The sequence below is a fragment of the Theobroma cacao genome, chromosome 4 (assembly GCF_000208745.1).
Source record: "Theobroma cacao cultivar B97-61/B2 chromosome 4, Criollo_cocoa_genome_V2, whole genome shotgun sequence".
In the NCBI taxonomy this organism is placed as follows: domain Eukaryota; kingdom Viridiplantae; phylum Streptophyta; class Magnoliopsida; order Malvales; family Malvaceae; genus Theobroma; species Theobroma cacao.
In genome coordinates this window covers 22150960-22171814 of record NC_030853.1, presented here as the reverse complement: position 1 = coordinate 22171814, position 20855 = coordinate 22150960, and the positions used below count along the sequence as shown (strand labels likewise).

General features: G+C 36.7%; 1 pseudogene; it reads right to left on the bottom strand.

The window, feature by feature from the left end:
• LOC18602122 lies at positions 4087–6643 on the bottom strand (annotated as a pseudogene).

Below are 20855 nucleotides of genomic sequence, written 5' to 3'. Positions count from 1 at the left end.
TAGCCCTTCTCTCAAGTTGCCTAAATTGCTTGATGGGTTTCTATTCCCCTGTGCAACACTAGGCTCCCAAGCATTGATTGCCTCTCAAGTCTTTCTATATGCTAGTCACCATCTTCGTTGCATAGATCCTCCTTATCTAACAGAATAGCCATGAGCTTGTTACACAAAAAACATTTGTTGGGCTTTCTTTTCTTGCTGTTCCACTTGGCTACTACCTTGGTTCAATCATGTGTCAACTTTTCCTTGACCTCTTCTTCTAACCCACTTCGTTCTTTCCCCCACTATTGCTCTTCTCGTTAGGGCGAAATGAGCAGAACTTGATCAGAACCTAGACCACCATTTTGTTTCGAGTGAGCTTTTGCACGCCTCTATGTTGAAGCTCTTGTTTTGTCCATGGCTTTAACCCAGCCATAAATGCAAATGGTGTTTCCTTCTCATTCAAGTCCCCCAATTGCAATACTAAATCAAAAAACTCCTTCACTAACTCTCGCACTTCATCGTTTTGGACTAGCCATCTTAGCTTTCTTCTTCCCTCATCTTGAGCTATTCAAGGTAAAATTATAGTTGAAGCTCCCTGTACATTGCTTATCGATGATCATTCCCTCAAGCTTGTCAACATATCAATGTCTCTGCCATAGTAAAGCTATGTCCACTAGGTACATGGCAATAGTATTGATGTGCACAACATCCTCCCTGATCCCTATGGCCCGAAAATACTACTCTGGACTCCATAAGAAATTATTGACATACTTGGCTTATCTTTGGCCTTAGAATTCTTTGGAATTGTGCACTTTTGAGTCCCCATTTAGACAACAGGCACACCACCCTCTCTAATTGCTTTAGGTGTAACAAGCTTATCTTTGAGACCCACATACCTTGTTCTTCTTTGCCTCGAATAGTTCTTTCAGTGATCTTGTTGGTTCAACATGTCTGCACTGAGTCATTTCTAGACTTAGAGGTACATAAGGGCTAGACTATTCACCTAGGCCTATAGGCTCAATCCAAAGTTGAGCTTGGACATAGAATTTTAGGCCTCAACTTAGCGAAACTCAACTTGATTACTTTATTTTTTTGATAAATAATATATTATATTAATTTTAAAATTTTTAAAAATATTAAAGATTAAAATATAATAGTATGCTATTAGTGTAATAATAAAACAATAATTAAATAGGCTGAGTGGAGCTGACTCGGGCTTGACTTAAAAAATGAAAGGCTCTATAATCTCGTTGCAAGTTGATATATGAACAACTGTATTAATATTGAATAAGCATAAGTTTATTGACATAAGTTGTGCTAATTAATTAACACGTTAATTAAAAGAACAATTGTTTGCTAACAAGTAAGTGATGTGGTATTAAAAGAATAATTATTTTATAATGATGTTATGTTTATTTTTGATACTTTAATCAGTGACAAATACAGAATTTTATATGAGAAGTGATTAAAAAATAATTATAAAAATAATTATATTATATATTATAAAGTTTTATGCATATAACAATAAAAAAATTAAAAATTGAAAAGTGATGCCCGTCAACACCTGACTTCAATGGAGAAAGTGATGAAAATAGCGTGACAAATGGCTATAATGATGGTTTAAAATTTTATAAATCTTAATAAGATTACTCATTTTTTCCCTTTCCCTTTTTTTTCCCACTCATTTTTGGGTGTCAGTTCTCACTAGGGGTCAAGTGCTAAAATGGCATTAATATTTTTGGTCGCGACTACACTAGATCGGCATGGCATAAACATCCGGCTTAAGAGACTTAAGAATGGCCCGTAAAGGAGCAACCATCAACGTCCGGTTGCATAATGACACATCAGTTTGGAAAAGCTCGAACTCCAAAAACTTTTCTCACAAATTATATCAATGTAATAAGCTGCCCCCTTTACTTTTTTTTTTTTCATTTGTTTCGTACTAAATAAGTTGCATGACTCTATATCGTAACAAGACAAATCAAAGACCTTTATTCTATTACTATACATCAACAAGTTCTTTATCACTCTCATCATCCACGAGAAGAAAATATTACAAAGAAGTTAGAATTAAGCACACACATACATCCGGTAACGTAGAAATTTAAACTTCGGAAGACATTCCTTTCTATACACTATAAGAGAAGTCCTCAATTGAACCTAAGAGATTCATCCGAATCTGAATCAGCTCCTTGCATGCACCTTAGCAAAATTGCCTAAGTGACTGGTCAACAAAAGACAATTTGCTTTAAGAAACCATTTATGATTTTTCAAAAACAAAATTTGTGCCTCCTCTTTTTCTCTCTTCTTCTCAATTGCTTGTTTCCCAAAACCATTAAAAACCTTCCATGTTTCCTATTAATAAAGTTACAACCTAGAGGCATTCCAATGATTAGCCCAGCTGCAAATCCCACCAAAACTACTTTCCAATCAAACGTAATCAGACTTCCGATTCCTTTATCTTCTTCAGAGTTCAAAGGATCTTGCCCTGAGGACTCATCAGGAATTCCACATTTTTTGGGCAAAGGGCTACCACACAATCCCAAATTTCCAAGGAATGAATTCGTATCAAATGTACTAAACTGTCTTCCACTAGGTATGGGCCCTTTGAAACGGTTATGAGAGACATCAAAGAATGAAAGGAATGTGAGTTGTACCAGTTGCTGAGGGATTTCCCCTGACAGCTTGTTTCGAGAGAGGTCCATTGATTCAAGATGTGTTAAATTGGCCAAGGATGATGAGATATGATCGGTGAGATTGTTGTTTGAAAGGTTAAGCATATTAACTGCCTTCAAATTTCTAATGTCTTCACGAATTTCTCCATTAAATTTGTTGTTCGAGGGATCAATGGCAGTGAAGGAATCTTGAACGCTCTGATATTCTAGTTCCACGCCTTTATTTGTCAGTTCAATTGAGTAGCGATAGTAATCAGACCATGAAAATTCTTTATGCAAAGAGGAATCATTAATCCAAATGATGCCAACTGTACCTTCTACTCTACTCAACCTGAAACTCCGTTTCACCTCCTATTTGACTGTACAGTAGTATGGAAAACATGGTCTCTCTGCTGCCACAAATGGGCTATTTGTTGGGTTTCCCCTGGTGATGCTCTTTCATTCTTTAAGGCTTGGTTCTTTTATCCCATGCCTTCTCATTTGAAGAATGCATGGAAAATGTTATTCTTTGCTACTATGTGGTCTCTGTGGCTATGCCGGAATGAAATTATTTTTAACGGGGAGAACTTCGAAGCAACGCAAATGGTTGATATTATCCTTCTTCGATATTCCCTATGGTGCAAAGTGAGATGGCAAATGGGGCACATTCCAACAATTATGTGTCTCTCTAATCCTACTGTCCTCTATGGCAACAAGAAGAAGATCTCCCAAAGGAAAAACATCAACTGGCTGTCTCCTCCAGTTGGATCCCTCAAACTCAACACTGACGAAGCAGCTAGAGTGAAGCCTGGCCCAGCTGGCATAGGGGAAGTACTCAGAGACCACTTAGGATTCATCAGGGGGACGTTTTCTCATCACATAGGTGCTAAGGACTCCAACTTCGCAGAGTTCAAAGCCATTCAACAAGGTATTGACTTCTTCCTCTCTTCTCCGTGGGCCACAACTCATCAATTGCAAGTGGAAAGTGATTCCCCCAATGCCGTAAACTGGGTGCGTGATCACAGCAAAGTTCCATGGTGCATGAAATTCATTTCAAATGCAATCGAAGCCCACTTATGCAACATCACAAGCATCTCTTTCTGCCACATCAGGCGTGAAGCCAACATGGTAGCTGACGGACTTGCAAAAGCTGGGGTGGTGAGAGAAGCCAACCATAATGTCTACTTTGTTAATCGCAATGCTAACCTTTCCTAAACCTGCCATCTCTATTCTGATTTCGCCCCCACTAATTCTGGTGTTCTATTTTTTCTTAGTGTCCCAGATTAGTTGGGGTAAGCCTATATTGGCTCTGATTTCTTCGTTTTATTTTCTAGTATGATTGATGTCTGATGGCTCATCAAGATCTTTTCTATATTCTGCCAAACCTCCCTCCTGGGAACTCTTTTTGTTTTCAAGCAAGTCACTTGTGACTTTGCTACTGTAAGTCTCCATTTGGAGATTTTTATAGCAATAAAATCTCATCCTTTCAAAAAAAAAATTCTTTACTCTGAAAGCCTGTGGTCGCATTCATGCATGATAAGTTACCTGCGTTGGCAACTTTCATTGCATTCCATATATTGAAGTACCCCAGTAGCAACTCACCTCCCAAATTATTGTCAGAGATGTCGATTATTTGCAACTTCGAGAATTCAGAGCTGCTTTGAGGTTTCCTTATCGCACCATGTAATCGATTGGATCTCAAGACTAGAACTTTAAGGTTTGGAAGAACGCCCAACCAAAAGGGGAAAGTATCATATATTTGATTTTTTCCAAGATTAAGAGCTTCCAACATGGTGCAATAGGCCAGTGATCTTGGTATCTTCCCTTGCAACTGATTCTGCGCGAAGTTGATCATCCTCAATGAACAACCCCTCACTTACGTTCGAGGAATGTCACTGGTGAAGTGATTATTTTGAAAATTGATTACTTTCAGAGAGGCACTAAGGTTGGCCAAACATGGTGGCAGCATTCCACTCAAATTGTTATTCGAAAACACCAAGACAACAGGAGAAGACAGATTGCAGAACATTGGTGAGATTTCCCCCGTTATTGAGTTGTTTGAGACAAAATAAGTGATGACAGAAGGTGGTGGATTGGGGAGTGATCCATGGAGCTTGTTAGATCTAAGGTCCAAAATCGTTAACCTTCTCTATGGAAGAACAGCTGGAAGCTCCTCAAATCCTGTTAGAAAATTATAAGCAACATCTAAATAGGATAGTGTTTCTCTTCCAATGGTCCAAATCCATTTTGGAATTTTGCCTTGAATATTGTTGTTAGCAAGTTCCAGAAACTCCAATTCATCTTGACGACGCAGAAAATTTGGGAACTCAAGTAAGTTGCATGAAGCCAATCCCAAAAGCTTGAACTTAGGAAGAGTGAAATTGATGTTGACATCAGTCAAAGACAAATTGTTTCCTGAAAGTTGGAGCCTGATGAGATTTTTTGACTTGACAAAGAAGCCAAATTTCACACTGCCATTTAGAAAATTTGATTGTAGATCAAGAAGTATGAGATTCTCAAGCCTAGAGATTGACTGTGGAATAGGACCTACCAATTTATTTTCCTGAAGTTTGAGCAGAGTTTGGTGGGTAAGGTCTCCTATCCAATTTGCTATCTGACCATCTAATTGATTACATCCAAGATACAATTCAGAAATTTTTGTCAAGTTTCTGGCAGAAGGAGGGATGTTACCATACAAATTGGTCTTTATCAGGTCCAGGAAATTTAGCTTGGTTTGCTTACCAAGCCAGGACAAAGGTCTAGGGCTAAAATTGTTGGTGGAAAGAGACAGATAAGTGAGTTGGGAAACATTGGCTAAGGAAGACGGTATCTCACCAACAAATTTGTTAAAAGATAAATCCAAGAATCAAGCTGGTTTAAGTTTCCAAGTAAATGGGGGATAGGTCCTGAAAAGTTGTTATACGAGAGGTCAAGATAGTTAAGATTAGTAAGGTTACCTATCGAGGTGGGTATTGACCCTTCAAAACGGCAGTGGTTGATGTCCAACAATTGTAAGGACTTGAGCTTTCCAATTGATTCTGGCAGTTGTCCCGAAAAATTCGTATTCGCAAGGCTTAACTCCATAAGAGGGTAACTGCCATGAATATTTGGTATATACCCAGCAAGATCCGGATTCAATTCCAAGCTGAGATGCTTGAGATTGGGTAATTGAAGAATTCCTGTGGGCAATTCACCGTGCAAGCTACAATTTTTCAAAATTAAAGCTGCCAATGAAGACAAATTTGCCAGAACAGCAGGTACCCTAGAGGATATCTTCACATCGGAAAGATAAAGTTCACTGAGTTTCGTTAACTTCTCAGCAAGAATATAAAAGCCTTGCTTCTGAAGCTTCAACGAGTTCCATGAAAGATCAAGATACTCCAAGTGTGACAGCTCAAAAATTTCTGACGGTATTTCACCGGAGAAGCTGGAGAAACGGAGGTCAAGAGATGTTAATTTTGAAAGGTTCCTTATCGCAGAAGGAATTTTATAGTAATGGAAGAAATTTTCTGCTAGACTGAGCCGTTGAAGGTGAACAAGACGGAAGAGGCTGCTGCTGGAATTGATTGAACCATAGAGATAGCTGCTGCCAAGGTCAAGGCCGATGACATGACCAGTGTTGTTGTAACACTCGACCCCACGAGCAGCAATTTGCACTTTCCCTCTCGACTTCCCACGAGTTGGTCTTGGGATAGGCATCATCACTATCAGAGGGCGAAGAATTGACAATAAAGCTTTCGTTCAATTGTAGCAAAGCTGATCGCTCATCATCGTGGCATAGTGGCCGCACAAAACTAGCAGAAGAAACAAGATAAAGCAGCAAGAGTAAGAATTTGAGCAAGCTCATTGAGACGGAGAGTTATAGAACTCAAAACTCTTTGACGGTCTAGTAAAATCAGAATACAAGGGAAGCATTTATATATAAAAGCCTAAAACTTTTTAATTCGTTAAAATGTTTTAAAAGTTACTACTATTAAGTTTCTTCCTTCTTGATGTATTAGCTTTTTATAAAGTACCACATGCAACTTTCTTTTGGAAAACCCAACAACAATTTAGAATAAAAAGAGTTCAAAAGTTTATTACAACCGAAAGATAATTTAAATTATTGATTTAGATAACTCGTTATTTGGTTTGGGCCCAGATTCTACATAAGTTTAATGCATTAATGCAAATCAAGATAATTGGACAGCTTTTGTTTCAGGCTCGAAATCAAGCAAATATGTATATTACATTTTGACAAGTCGTGCAAGAATCAAAATGAAAACTGATCAACCCACCTTTTCTACTTCACCATTCGTGGTTCATGGAGTTCATCATCTTGGCCTTAAGTCATTCTAACTGACCTCCTATTTCCTCGTTTGTTCACGAATTAAGCCACTCAGATTTCATCTAAACGCCATCCTATCCCAATATCAAGGACATATTCCACTTCATCTACTCTGATAAAGACCTCTCTTCGTCAAACAAAGTTCGTAACAATTTAAATTTTCTTCTTGTTATTTCCTTATTAACCTAAATATGCTAGGTTTTTTTATTGGAAACAACTTCCTCGTAATCTCTTCTTGCAAATTACTTATCAATTCTCTTTTAATTGGTAAAAGGCTAAATGAAAACAGAAAATTACTCTAGTTCTAGATCTTTTTTTAACAGTCAAAATATAAAATGAAAGAAATCAAAACAAAAAAAGAAACCTAGCCACAACAACTAATGTCTGCCACCTCCACAACAAGAAGCAATACTATTCCTTACCAGCCAACCTATCCAACAGTTGATCAAGGAAGGGAAGAGCAAAGTGATCCTTTCTTGTAGCTTTGTTAAACTTGCAATAATCCATGCAAACTTTCCATCCAATCACTGTTCGTGTAGGAATCAGCTCATTGTTGTTATTGGAAACCACAATCATTCCCCTTTTCTTTAGTACACATTAGACTAGACTTACCCATGTGCTATAAGAAATTGGATAGATAATTCCAACATCTAACCACTTAATAGTTACTTTCTTGACCACTTCTTTCATGATAAGATTGAGTCTTCTTTGATGTTCAATGGTTGCCTTGTGGTTGTCCTCAATAAGGATTTTGTGTATAGGCGTCTTAATAACATCAATGGCCTAAAGCAAAATATTCCAATGAGGCCTTTTTATTGAAATTAAGAAAAAAATTTTAAGTTTTGAATAACCAAATTCATATTTTTGATTTGACATATTCAAATATTTATTAGGAAGTACCAAAAATATTTAGCTATTCTAATTGTTTTATATTTTTAAATGGTTAATATAAAATCAACAATCAAAATTTTTAATTCAAATAAATTAACTATCACATGAAATAAAGGTAATATAATAATATAATATAAACTCTAAATTAAAGTGAATGAGTATGCAAAGATTAGAATAATAATACTTAATTGTTGAATATTTATTGCAATTGTAAATAAGGCTCACTGTTTTATGATTTTTGGAGGAAAATTAAACTTAAAAAGAAGTGGATATTAGAAATTGAAAAAAAAAAGATAATAGGTTTTATATATAGGAAATAAAATAATTGTTTGAAATCATTAAATGCATCTTACCATTAGTTTATTACAAATATAAGAAATAAGTGCAAAAAAATAGTTGTTCAAGATCATTAAATACATATACTATTAACTAATTGAAAATAAGAAAAATAGTTGAGAATTAATAGCATTGTAAGAATTGGAAAGTAATAAAATATTAAGATTTATTAGGCATATAATTAGAAAAGTGAGAGAATATGTCATTTTATTAATTAATATTTGACTTTTATAGATTTTTAGTAGGAAATGAGATAATTAGTTCAAAATTAATAGGAATCTGGAAGTGAGAAAAAATAAATATTTATTAGATATGAGAGAATAGATAAATATTTTATTAATTATCTTAATTTTTATATATTTTAATATAATAAATTATATTATTATTATGAAAACTAAGATTGTCACAAAAAATATCGATTATGTTGGAGTTGAATTCAATTTGATACCTACAAAAAAAGTTTGTAAGAAAAGTTCTATTGTATTAGTCAACTACATGAATATATAGTTTTTGTTGACAGAGGAAATGATAAACTAGTATTAATTGAAGGTAGTTATTTGCTTTGGTTTCAATCAATAAAAGTTGCTCCTAAATATATGGTTTTAAAATAGTGCTTAACCAAAGAAGATAACAATCCTGCTAAACATCTAGTAATTTTTTTCCATTAAAAATATATTGTTCAAACAAAATGAATAACATTTGTGATTTGGAGGTTTTCATTTTTGTTGGATGATGTATATCAACTTTCTAGATGCAAGACTTGTACTTAGCTAAATGTTAAGGAAATATAAATTGTTACATAATTGTTAGATATGTCTAACTATGATGACAACTTACTCTTCTTTTTGCCACATATATTTGTTTTCATTTCTTTGATTTCTGTTATTGTGCTATATAGAATTATTGAACTACATGAATATATAGTTCTTACTGGTAGAGGAGAAGATAAACTGGTATTAATAAAAGATAGTTATTTGCTCTGATTTTAATTACCGGAAAGCTGCATTTACATATATGATTATAAAACAATACTTATCCAAAGAAGACAATAATCCTATCAAGGATTGTTAGATATATAATAAAATATTAAGAGATAAGATAGTATATAACGTATACTTTTGGTAGATTAAGATAAACAGTTGTAGAATATATGATAACAGTATAACGTAAAGATCCTATCAATATAAAATAGTTACTAATTTCTAATAGTATTTATCTTTTATATATATAATAATTAGCTAAACGTTATTAAATTTAGTTAATTTGTTTATTCAATGATAATTGTACGCTATGCATATTGAGAAATGAGTAAACCTTCTTGACTTTTTTATTTTATTCAATGAATTGGATGTATATTTATTGGAATTTAAACATTCATATATAAAAAAGATGTCTAAATACTATAGATTCAAGTTCATGCAGTATAAGAGGATATAAATAGAAAATAATATTAAATTGCAATTGATAAATATTAAATGAATCCATCTTCTAAGCATTAAAAATTAGAAATTATTATTTTCAAGTATTTTTTACTAAAATAAAAAAAAGTAATAAAAAAACCTTTCAAATATAAAAAACAACATAGTTTGGACATAAAGTGTAAAAAAAATTAATCCCATTGAGAATGGCAAGTGTTAACTAATTGACCCAATCAATTATCCTAATTTTATATAGAGAAAATTGTGAGAAATAGGCCTCCTTATAAGGTGATTTCATAAATAACCACTCATATAAAGTTATCTATTTCTAGCCAAAAAGAAGCATGAAAAGACCAAAATGTCTTTAAAAACATCGTGGCAAATTAAGCTCCCGATATCTCCCTTCAGCCAGAGAGAAACTAGAAATAAATGCTCAGCTATTTGAGCTCGCTCATCTTTCTCTCTCAACTCTCTAAATTGTATCAACTCTGTCAACTCTCTGTTAAACACCATCGTCATTAGCTCTCTCAGCTCTCTGAACTGTATGAGCTCTATCAACTCTCTGTTGAGCACCATCGTCATCGAGCTGTGGTTTATCTCTCGGCATCTGGCCATACTGTCATTGATAAACAAACCCTATAGTAGAGATGACATCAAGATATGTTATTGGGTTTATTGCTACAACATATAAATTTCTGAAACTTTTTGTGTAAATTAGAACATGGATTAGAAACATTGCCCAAAGTTGTTACATGTTATGCATCTATAAAGCAAATGGCATGTAAAAAATATACTGAAATAACATGTGTTAGCACATGGCGTGTAACATTTTTATTTAACATGGTGTGTAACAATTTTTGAACTTGTGTGCAACATTTTTGAACAAGGCATGTAACAATTTTTGAACTTACGTGTAAAATTTTTGGACATGGCGTGTAACATTTTTTAAAATGGCGTGTAACAACATGACTAACAAATTTTAGAACACAATATGTCATGTAATATGTAAAATGATTGACAAATTGTTTTTGTTTTCAAAATTTCAATGGGGTTCCAATTGTGCAACTTGTGATAAGACACGGTGGTCAGTGGGTGGATGACATTTACAAGGGTGGTGAGTCACGAATGCAGGGGGTTAAGAGTGATTTATTGTTTGTGAGCTTGATGAAGCTGGTTGAAGATGTTGTTGGGGTAAACTCAGAAATTGACAAGATCGAGTTACATGTATTGATCAATACACCTGGAGAGCTATCATAGACAATTATCAAGGACAATAAAGATGTTGCATTAATTCTGATAGAACAAGGAATGTTTCGGCTATGAATGTCAGCATTAAGGAATGCCAAACAAATGTTATGTCATATGAAGAAGCTTAACAACATGGTAATTAGCTCAATCAAAATAAGATTTACAATGCTTCACATATACCACAGTATTCGGTCCATAACCCACAACAATGGCAATTGACGTATGCACAAGAGTTGTGTAGCTCAGTAGACACACAACATTCACAAAACAGTTGGCTACACAATTCCAATCAGGATGTGCATCGAACCAATTACTTACTTCTGTCCAACAAATACAACGATCGGGTGAAATTGTAGAGGGTGTAATGGCATTTTCAAATGAGAATGCGACACTAGAGGACAACACTACAATGTTGGAGAGTGACACTACGACGCTCGGGGATAATACTGCATCTAATGAGGGAAATGAGGATTTGTTCCCTGTCGGTGAAGATAAATTTGATGACAATTCAGATGATGGGCCTGATGAATGGCATGATAAGAGTTCAAACAATGACTGGCTTTATGACAGTGACATTCTAATTTGCAATAATGTTGAAGGCGAAACAGAACTTGTCGAAGGTGTTGATGTAGGAAATATTCAGTGTAATGACCCCATATAAAATAGCCCCATCGTTGATGAGAACGGGATTCACTCCCCAGATACATTACTTCATGAAGTTATCAGGAAAGGGGAAATGCAAGGATATCTCATACGTGGGTAATTCTATGTGCAGAAAGGTTTTCCTTCTAAATAATTATAACTGAGGAGTCGACATGTGACAATAATTGCATATACAAAGGAAGAATATTTTCCTTGAAGGCCGATTTGAAACAAGTTTTGAACACGTTGGCTTTAAAAGAGCAGTTTGGGATAAAAGTAAAAAGGTCATGTAAAGGTCATTATGAGGTTGGTTGTAAGGATAAGGCATGCAAGTTTAGTGTGCGTGCAACGAAGATGCCTGAAGGAGGAGAATATTGGCAAGTTTGGACGTTCCACAAAGTACACATGTGTACTATCGATGGTTTGCAAGGGCAATTAACAACCATGAGTGCAAAGATAATAAGTGAACTTATGTCACACAAGCTTCAGGCTAATGGAGTAGCATTGAGACCTAAAGAGATAATTGGTGAGATGAGGGTTTAGTGGGGATTGGAATGCTTGTATGGTAAGGCCTGGCAAGCGAAGGAGTATGCAGAGAGGCTTGTTTTCGGTCCCCTGAAGGAGTTATTTCAACTACTACTCTCATATTTTTATATGTTCGAATAAGAAAATCCTGGCACAGTCACTACAGTGGGTACTAATGAGGCAAAAAGATTCAAATATTGTTTCTAGTCATACGAGGCTTGTATTCAGGAATTTAGGGATATAATGCATCTATGGTTGCAATTGATGTGACACATTTAAAAGGCAGGTTCAAGGGTGTTATGTTTGTCACTGCATGCAAAGATGCGAACGAGTGTGTATATCCAGTTGAGTTTGGCATTGGCCATGTTAAGGATGAAGACTCGTGGATGTGGTTTCTTACCAAGCTGTGTGATGCAGTTGGTTATCTTGAAAACACTATGTTCATTTCTAATTAGCATCTCGATATTAAGAAAGCAATCCAAAATGCATACCCAAAAGTGTACCACGATTTATGCGGTTACCACTTGAAGAAAAACTTTAAAAACAAGTTCAAAAAGGACAATGTTTCTATGATTTTCACCCTTGCTCAAGATTGCTATAAGGTTTTCGATTTCAACAGACATATGAACCAGCTCAAGCAAATTCACGCGAGAGCCCATGCTGACCTTATGAGAATAAGCCTTGAGAGATGGGCACGTGCATGTTCATCTACAAGGCGATACCAAATAATGACATCCAATATTGCAGAATATGTTAACTCATGCTTAAAGCATGCACGACAAATTCCAATCACTATTTTGATCGAGTTCATTAGAGACATGTTCCAGCATTGGTTCCATAACTGGTACGAGGAGGCCGTCAAGGTGACCACGCCCCTCAGCCCTTGGGTTGCTAGGCGATTGAGTAAACAGTTCAATGATGCACATTGCTTTGTAGTTAAACCTACCAATCGAGTGGAGTTCAAAGTTAAAGAAAGGAAGATAGATGGACTTGTAAACCTGTTCAAGAAGACGTGTTCATGTTTATGAGTTCTAAACAAATTTACTACCATGTAGCAATGCCATTGAAATAATAAGGTCAAAATATCTTTATTTCTTATTTGAACCCTAATTGACATAGCATTTACATTGTGCCTGAACATTGAGTTCATTGTATTTTTCAAGTAAATGCAAACGTGAAGCCGTTGAATTCTGCGCTAACTACTACAAGACAACTGTTTTGGTGGAAGGTTATGTGGGGTCTATTCGCCTGATAGGGCTTTCTAGTGAGTGGGACATCCCCCCTCATGTGAAACAAATTGTTGTCTTGCCACCACTTTGGCGAGGCCAAGCGGGAAAACCTAGAAAGAGAAGGATTCCATCGGCTGGTGAAGGTAGTCGAGCATGTAAATGTTCACAATGCATGAGGTACGGGCATAACAAACAGAATTGCCCATCCTCACTTGTAGTTCCATCCACAAATCCAGCACCATCTCCAATTCAATCGGCGCCTCCAAGAGTGCACCGACCGAAAGCATGTTCAAGTTACAGATAAACCGATCACACAAGCAATAATTGTCCAATACGAAAGACAATATCTAAAAACGTAAGGTGTCTTATGGATGAAGACAACTTGTCAGCCTAACTAAACGTGTAACCCATGTGCAATACCTTTGTCACAATTTGCTCTTGCAGTATCTTACATTCATTCATATTTTGTGTTTGTTAGTTTCCTCTTGTAGATGAGTCTTTATTTTTTTTATTAATTTTGTAGATATATTATTTGATTATTCATTTCATTTTGTCCATAGTTTTGAACACCGAATAAACTTGCGAAGTCCCTATACTGTTCGAGTAGATTATTATTATTGATAGCTTATGGGATATGCTTATTAATAAGCCAAATATTTAAGTGTAAAAGATTTAGGTTGCTGAAAATATATATAAATATTTTTTTACTTGATTATTTGATTGTAGAAAATGTAAATTAATTAATAAATTAATTTATCATTTTCACAAAAATTAATTTATCATTTTTACAAAAATAATTTAAAATGACCAAATAATTTCTTTCTTCTTCTATTTATAATAGTAACCAAAATTGAAATTGGTTATTTAACTTAGTTTTTCACTTAAGCTAATGTCAAATAAGCAAAAAGAATATGTTTATTTAGTGTTTTATTTAAAAAAATTGAAATATAAGTACGAAAATGAACAAAAAAAATATATTATGCTAAGCTAATAAAAGAAATGCCACATGGCAGTTTTGATCAGATGGTGTGGGGGTTGAGATTATGCTGTAATTAGTAGATGTCAATGACATCTTCTGGTGACACGCTGAGTGGAAGCAGATTTATGGCGTGACACGCTAACTTCTCTAGTATTGTAAGGTGACACGCTGAGTGGAAGCAGATTTATGGCGTGACACGCTGAGTGGAAGCAGATTTATGGCATGACACGCTAACTTTTCCAGTATTGTAAAGTGACACGCCACGCCCCAATTGTCATATGTTGGTGTCATTTTGTGGCGACACACTGAGTGGTAGCAAATTTATGACGTGACACGTTGAGTAGAAGTAGATTTATGGCGTGACACGCTGACTTGTTGTAATATTGTGGGTGACACGCCACACCCCAATTGTGGTAACACGCTGAGTGAAAGCAGATTTATGGCATGGCACGCTGACTTTTCCAATATTGTAGGGTGACACGCCATGCCCCAATTGTCATATGTCAGTGTCATCTTGTGGTGACATGCTGAGTGGTAGTAAATTTATGGTGTGACATGCTGAGTGGATGCAGACTTATGGCGTGACACGCTGGCTTGTTGCAGTATTGTGGGGTGACACGCCATGCCCCAGTTGTGGTGACACGTTAAGTAGAAGCAGATTTATGGCGTGAAACGCTGACTTATTGCAGTATTGTGGGGTGACACACTGGGTGGAAACAGATACATGGCGTGACAGGTTGACTTGTTGCAATATTCAGGGGTGACACGCCATGTGATTACAGTATTAATTTAAATTTACATCACTATCTGAGATTTATAGGCACTGTGTTTGAATTGAGAAATTAATGTATAAAATGTACGAATATTAAAATTAATAAATGTAATTGTATATACAAAAAATGTACAAACAAGGGCCTATATGTTCAGGGTTCACTCTCACATCTGTTGGAAAAAATTTTTAGAGTATATTGGCAATGCATATTTGCAATCATATTCTGCTTAACTCTGATCGGTTCCAATTGCAAAATATCATCAATGTACCCTATCATGAACATATCACAGCTGACATTATCATTCTGCGGATGCACTTTAGCTTTTGACAAATGAATTTCCAATGACATTGACGTCAAATCTCGTGTCTTTTGGCATGTTTTGTTGAAATAACCGACTTGGTGGCAAATGATTGGCATCATTGTCGTAAAGGGTGTCCTCTAACCTGCACGTACTCCGTTATCCTTAGCATTTGAAGTTCTTGTGGAATCCACCACCTTGATCGTCCACCTCACCAAGTCGATCTTCGCAACCACCCAATACCCACTCAAATTACAAGGTGCAAGGATAAAATGAACATCTTCCCATTTATTACCGTATATCAGCCTCTCACCCCTCATGTACCCCCATAACTCATCTAGAATTTCAATAGTGGACTAGCCATCTTCAGTTGGAAATACGGTGTGTAGCATATGGATGGTGTCCTATGAAACATGCATACATTAGCTTACACTTAATGCAATCAAAAACTTAGTATTTATAGAATTGAAATATTTCAAATAAACTTACGAAAAATATCGTGTCAATCACGCATGCACGGGTATTGTACAACTTAGACTTTGGCCCTATCATCCACTTACACAGTACACTGAGCCATCTGTCTATTTGTTCACTTGTCATTTCCTTTTGGGATCCTCTAATGTTGTGAAAAATTCAGCCCCTTGATCCCCTAAGATCCTGACGTTACGCTTGCATATGTAATAGAATGAATTTCAAAAGCGTTGGTGGATTAATGTTTTATTAAAAAACAATATTTGTAATGTTCTTTATGAGCTTACCTCGCACACTCGTCTTTCTTGAAAGCTTTGTACACTTCCACCATTGAGTTCTTTAGGTCCCGACGGCTCAATAAGGGGTCGACGTACGGGCTTGCCATGTATTTGCTCACCATTTTGACCTGTGCTCACTCAATTGGGTCTGAAATTTTTGCTACACGATGATGGACCTTAGACAACACTGGTGACGACAATCGTGACCCCGCTAGCTTCAGAAGTACTCTGAGGAAGATGTTCCCCTTCAGGCTGAAGTGATGCAAGGTTCCCACCCCCTCCTGCTATTGCCTTGACTAATGCATCGGCCTGAGGAAGATTCTCTCCTTCAGCCATGACTGAGTGAAGGTCCCCTTCCTTTCCCACAGATGCATCAATAACCGAATCAACCTCAAGAACAAGGTTTCCTTCAGCATCATCTGATTGAAGGGTCATATCCCCTGCCATAGCATCATCCAAATCGGCCTCAAGAATAGGGTTTCCTTCAGCATCATCTGATTGAAGGGTCACATCCCCTACCACAGCATCATCCAAATTAGCCTCAAGAATAGGGTCTTCATCAGCACCAATAACGTCATCGTGAATGTGAACACCAAGTTCATCATGCTGCCTATCATCAGCATCATCGTAGTCCTCACTAGCATCGTGAGATGAAGGATCGCCCTACAAAATTAGACAAATAGAAAAATCCGTTAGCTCCTAAAATACCACAAACCATAAACTAAGAACAAAAAATAAAACTACACTTACTAAACGTAAACGACCAATATATGAGCGAATATAGCTTAACGTACTTGTGATTTCAAGTCGTCTAAAATCTGAGCAACAATACGGTCCTCAAACGTCTGCATTGCCAAAGTCAATGACTGAATTGAAGCCTTCAACTCTAACATATCTTTTTTATGCTAGCATATGATCCGTTGCAGTTGATGCTTAATGACTACTCCGTCATTGACTCTTGTCGAATGGGTCAACTGTATGATCCGTCGCAGTTGACGCTTCATGACTACTCCGTCATTGACTCTTATCAAATGGGTCAATTGTAATAACATATATTACTGTGTTTTTCAATAATTATATATGGAATTGTTGAACATTAACTATTAGAACTTTAATATCCTTATCGGGGGCTCGTTACCATTATGCAGTTGAGCAAGACTGATCGATGGTTGAGGAGCTACCGACACCTCTCTCATCTACAATAACAAAAATTACTGTGTTACTCGATAAACATATGTGAAAATGTTGAATACAAACCATTAGAACTGATCTTATCGACGGCTCGTTAACACCATGCGTCTGAAGAGGACCTCTCGGTGGTTGAAGAGCTGTGTCGCATGGTCCAACTGCAAACACAGATATGTTATTCGATAATTACAGATGGAATTGTTGAACATAAATCGTTAGAACTGATCTTACCGACGGCTCGTTAGCATTATGCGTCTAAGGAAGACCTTTCGATGGTTATGGAGCTATCGTCGCATGATCCAACTACAAACACAAATATGTTATTCGATAATCACATATGGAATTATTGAACACAAATCGTTAGAATTGTCTTTACCGGTTCTTCACTGCCATTGCCATGGTCATCCCCTTCCTTCATCAACTCGGGGCTCGATAGCTCATCGACTCTAATAGCGATGGTGTGCCTCCGTTTCAAGGCACCAGTGGCTCTTTTCTGCTTCAAGTTTCTCCTCTTTTCCATGCACCTAAGCCCCAGTCCACCCGATCCTCCATGTGCGCTATTGGCACGTATTGGTGGCCCTCAAAAAACAAGACATCGATGTCCACAAAATACTCTCGATTGACCTCATCTAGGTGGGTTTTAAGGTCTCGACTACCTATAACTGTAAAATAGGGATTGTGATTAAATTTTAGGAAAAATCATTATACAAATTCATAGTAGAAATTAGTAGTTGTTCACTCACATGCTCAAATAACTCCAACATTTCAACGGCCTTGTAGAAGTTTTTTAGCTTCTAATTGCATTACCATTTGTACATACATGGGTAGACGTTGTCCTTTGGAGCAGAGGGGTCAACTATCTTTCGCAAGGCCAAAATTGCCCCCATTACCCAGAATTGCAAGTCAAATGTAACCATTGTCAAACCGTAAATGATAAACGAGTGCAACCATAAATTATTATGTCAAAAGGAAAATGAAAAATGTTACGTGACAGTACCTGTATCACCCACTCGAATCCGTTAATGTTGTACCTTAAAGGAGTATTCTTCTAAAAGTTTGAGGCAAGCACTTTAAACCCCTTTAGAAGGTAGTCAAAGGTCAACCTCCAAACATAGTGACCCCATGGGAAGACATTCCAAGCGTCGATGTCCTCCACCAATGACAAGAGCCAAGGCGTCACTCGTCTACAGTAGTCTTGACCAAATAAAATGTTATTCGCGATCAAGACGAGTGCCATTTTGGTCGCATCTCCTGGTCATTGAAAGTTGCCTTCGCGGAATGTATCAAGCAACGCCTGCAACTTAACACTCTACTACCCGTTCCAGTATCTCGCATGAATTCCATCTGCAACAAACTCATACGATTGTGTGAACACATTGGGCATTTGACCAAACTTCAGTTCGGTGATAAGGTAGAACTCCTATTTTGATATGCGCACCTTACTTTTGCCAATGGTAAACCATAGCTCATGCTCTATTGAAACTGTCATAGTGATTCGACGAATCATGATGTTATGCGAGAGACCAGCACAAAAGTAGCCTTGTGGATATACGTCCAACAGTATTTCGAAACATGTATGTTTCACTGCATCGTATTCCCCTTTTTCTTGGAGAGTCTTGTTGATGTAATGCAGTTGCGACCACGTACAGTGGGTGTTAATGGAGACATTGAATGCCCACTTCTCCCTCGGCACAATAAGCAAACTGTCAAGATCCTCATATTATCTGGACTAGATCTGCAAAACATGGCACACATGCACGAGTTAGTTAACCCATAATGTGCAACAAGGTATACTGAAGAAAGAAATAAGTGTTGTTACACGCCATGCATATCAAGTAAAATGTTGTTACATGCCATGCATATCAAGTAAAATGTTGTTACACGTCATGCATATAACGTAAAATGTTGTTTCACGCCATGCTTATAACGTAAAATGTTGTTATACGCCATGTGTATCAAGTCAAATGTTGTTACACGTCATGTAGATAACGTAAAATGTTGTTACACGCCATGCATATCAAGTCAAATGTCATTACACGCATGCATATCAAATAAAATATTGTTACACTCCATGCATATCAAGTAAAATGTTGTTACACACCATGCATATCAAGTCAAATGTTGTTACACGCCAACGTTGACACGCCAATCACTATAATTACTGTGTCCTTACACGAACTGACCTAAAATACCCATGACATGTGACATGCCAATCAATGTAATTATTAACTCGTTACACGAACTGCCCTAAAATAACTAATGTCATGACATCCTAAAAACCCTAAAAAGCAGTTAACTCACTACATGCCATATCAAATGTTGTAGTTCAAAACTTTGGTACCACCATAAACCAGGAAGAAAATAGTTTAAACATAACAATTGAAAAAAATTGACAAAACACAAACATATCACACAAACCCAGCAAAAAATTAACGAACAGAAGAAAGTTTTAATTTCAGACTGACTGACCCCTTCATTGATAACCGACATTGTTGCCGTAGTGTCGTTCAGCTTGCAAAGAACAAAGTCGAACACTCTGGTACCTTTGGGAATAAGGAATGAATCAAATCAAACTCTCTGAGTTCCTTCACACAGATGTTTGCAATTTTTGAAAAATATTTAATTAAAATGCAATGGCTTCACAATTTCCTCTATAAATATTCATTTATTCATTGCATTCATTCAGTGAAAGTCCAATCGGTTTCCTCATTATTTGCCCCCTTTTTTTCCTATTTCAAACCATGTCATGTCACATGTTCAAGCCATGCTGTGTCACACATTTTAAATCCTGTCGTGTCACAAATTCCCTCCATGGCATCTGACAAACTTTGAACCTTGTCATGTCACAAGTTCCCTCCATGGCATGTCACAAACTTTGAATCTTACCATATCACAGATTCCTTCCATGGCATTTCACAAACTCTGAACATTTCCATGTTACAAATTCCCTCCATGGCATTTCACAAACTCTAAACGTTGCCGTATCACAGATTCCCTCCATGGCGTGTCACAAACTTTCAATCCTGCAGTGTCACAAATTCCTTCCATGGCATGTCACAAACTCTAAACACTATCGTGTCATCGATTCCTTCCATGACGTGTCACAAACTCTAAACCCCGTCATGTCACAGATTCCTTCAATGGCTGTCACAAACCTTGAACTCTGTCGTGTCACAGATTCCCTCCATGACATGTCACAAACTCTGAACCCTGCCGTCTCACAGTCGTGTCATATATGCTCACCATGCCATCTAACATATTCTCACTATAGCGTGCCACATATGCACACCATGACGTACCACATTTTCACACTGGCATGTCACACATTCTCACCATGTCATCTCACATATTCCCTTTGAGTCATGTCACATATTCCCTCCATGGCATGTCATAAACTCTAAATCCTGTCGTGTTACAACTACGTCACACATTCCCACCATGTCGTTTCATACATTCCCAACATGCCGTTTCCCAAACTCTAAACCCTGCCCTGCCATAACCATGTCACACATGGCTTGCTATAGCACAACCATTTCGTGCTTTGGATTCACATCTTTCTCCTTTCAATTTGCCACTGTATCAGGGATTTCTGATTTCACATCATTTTTCAAGCTTTCGA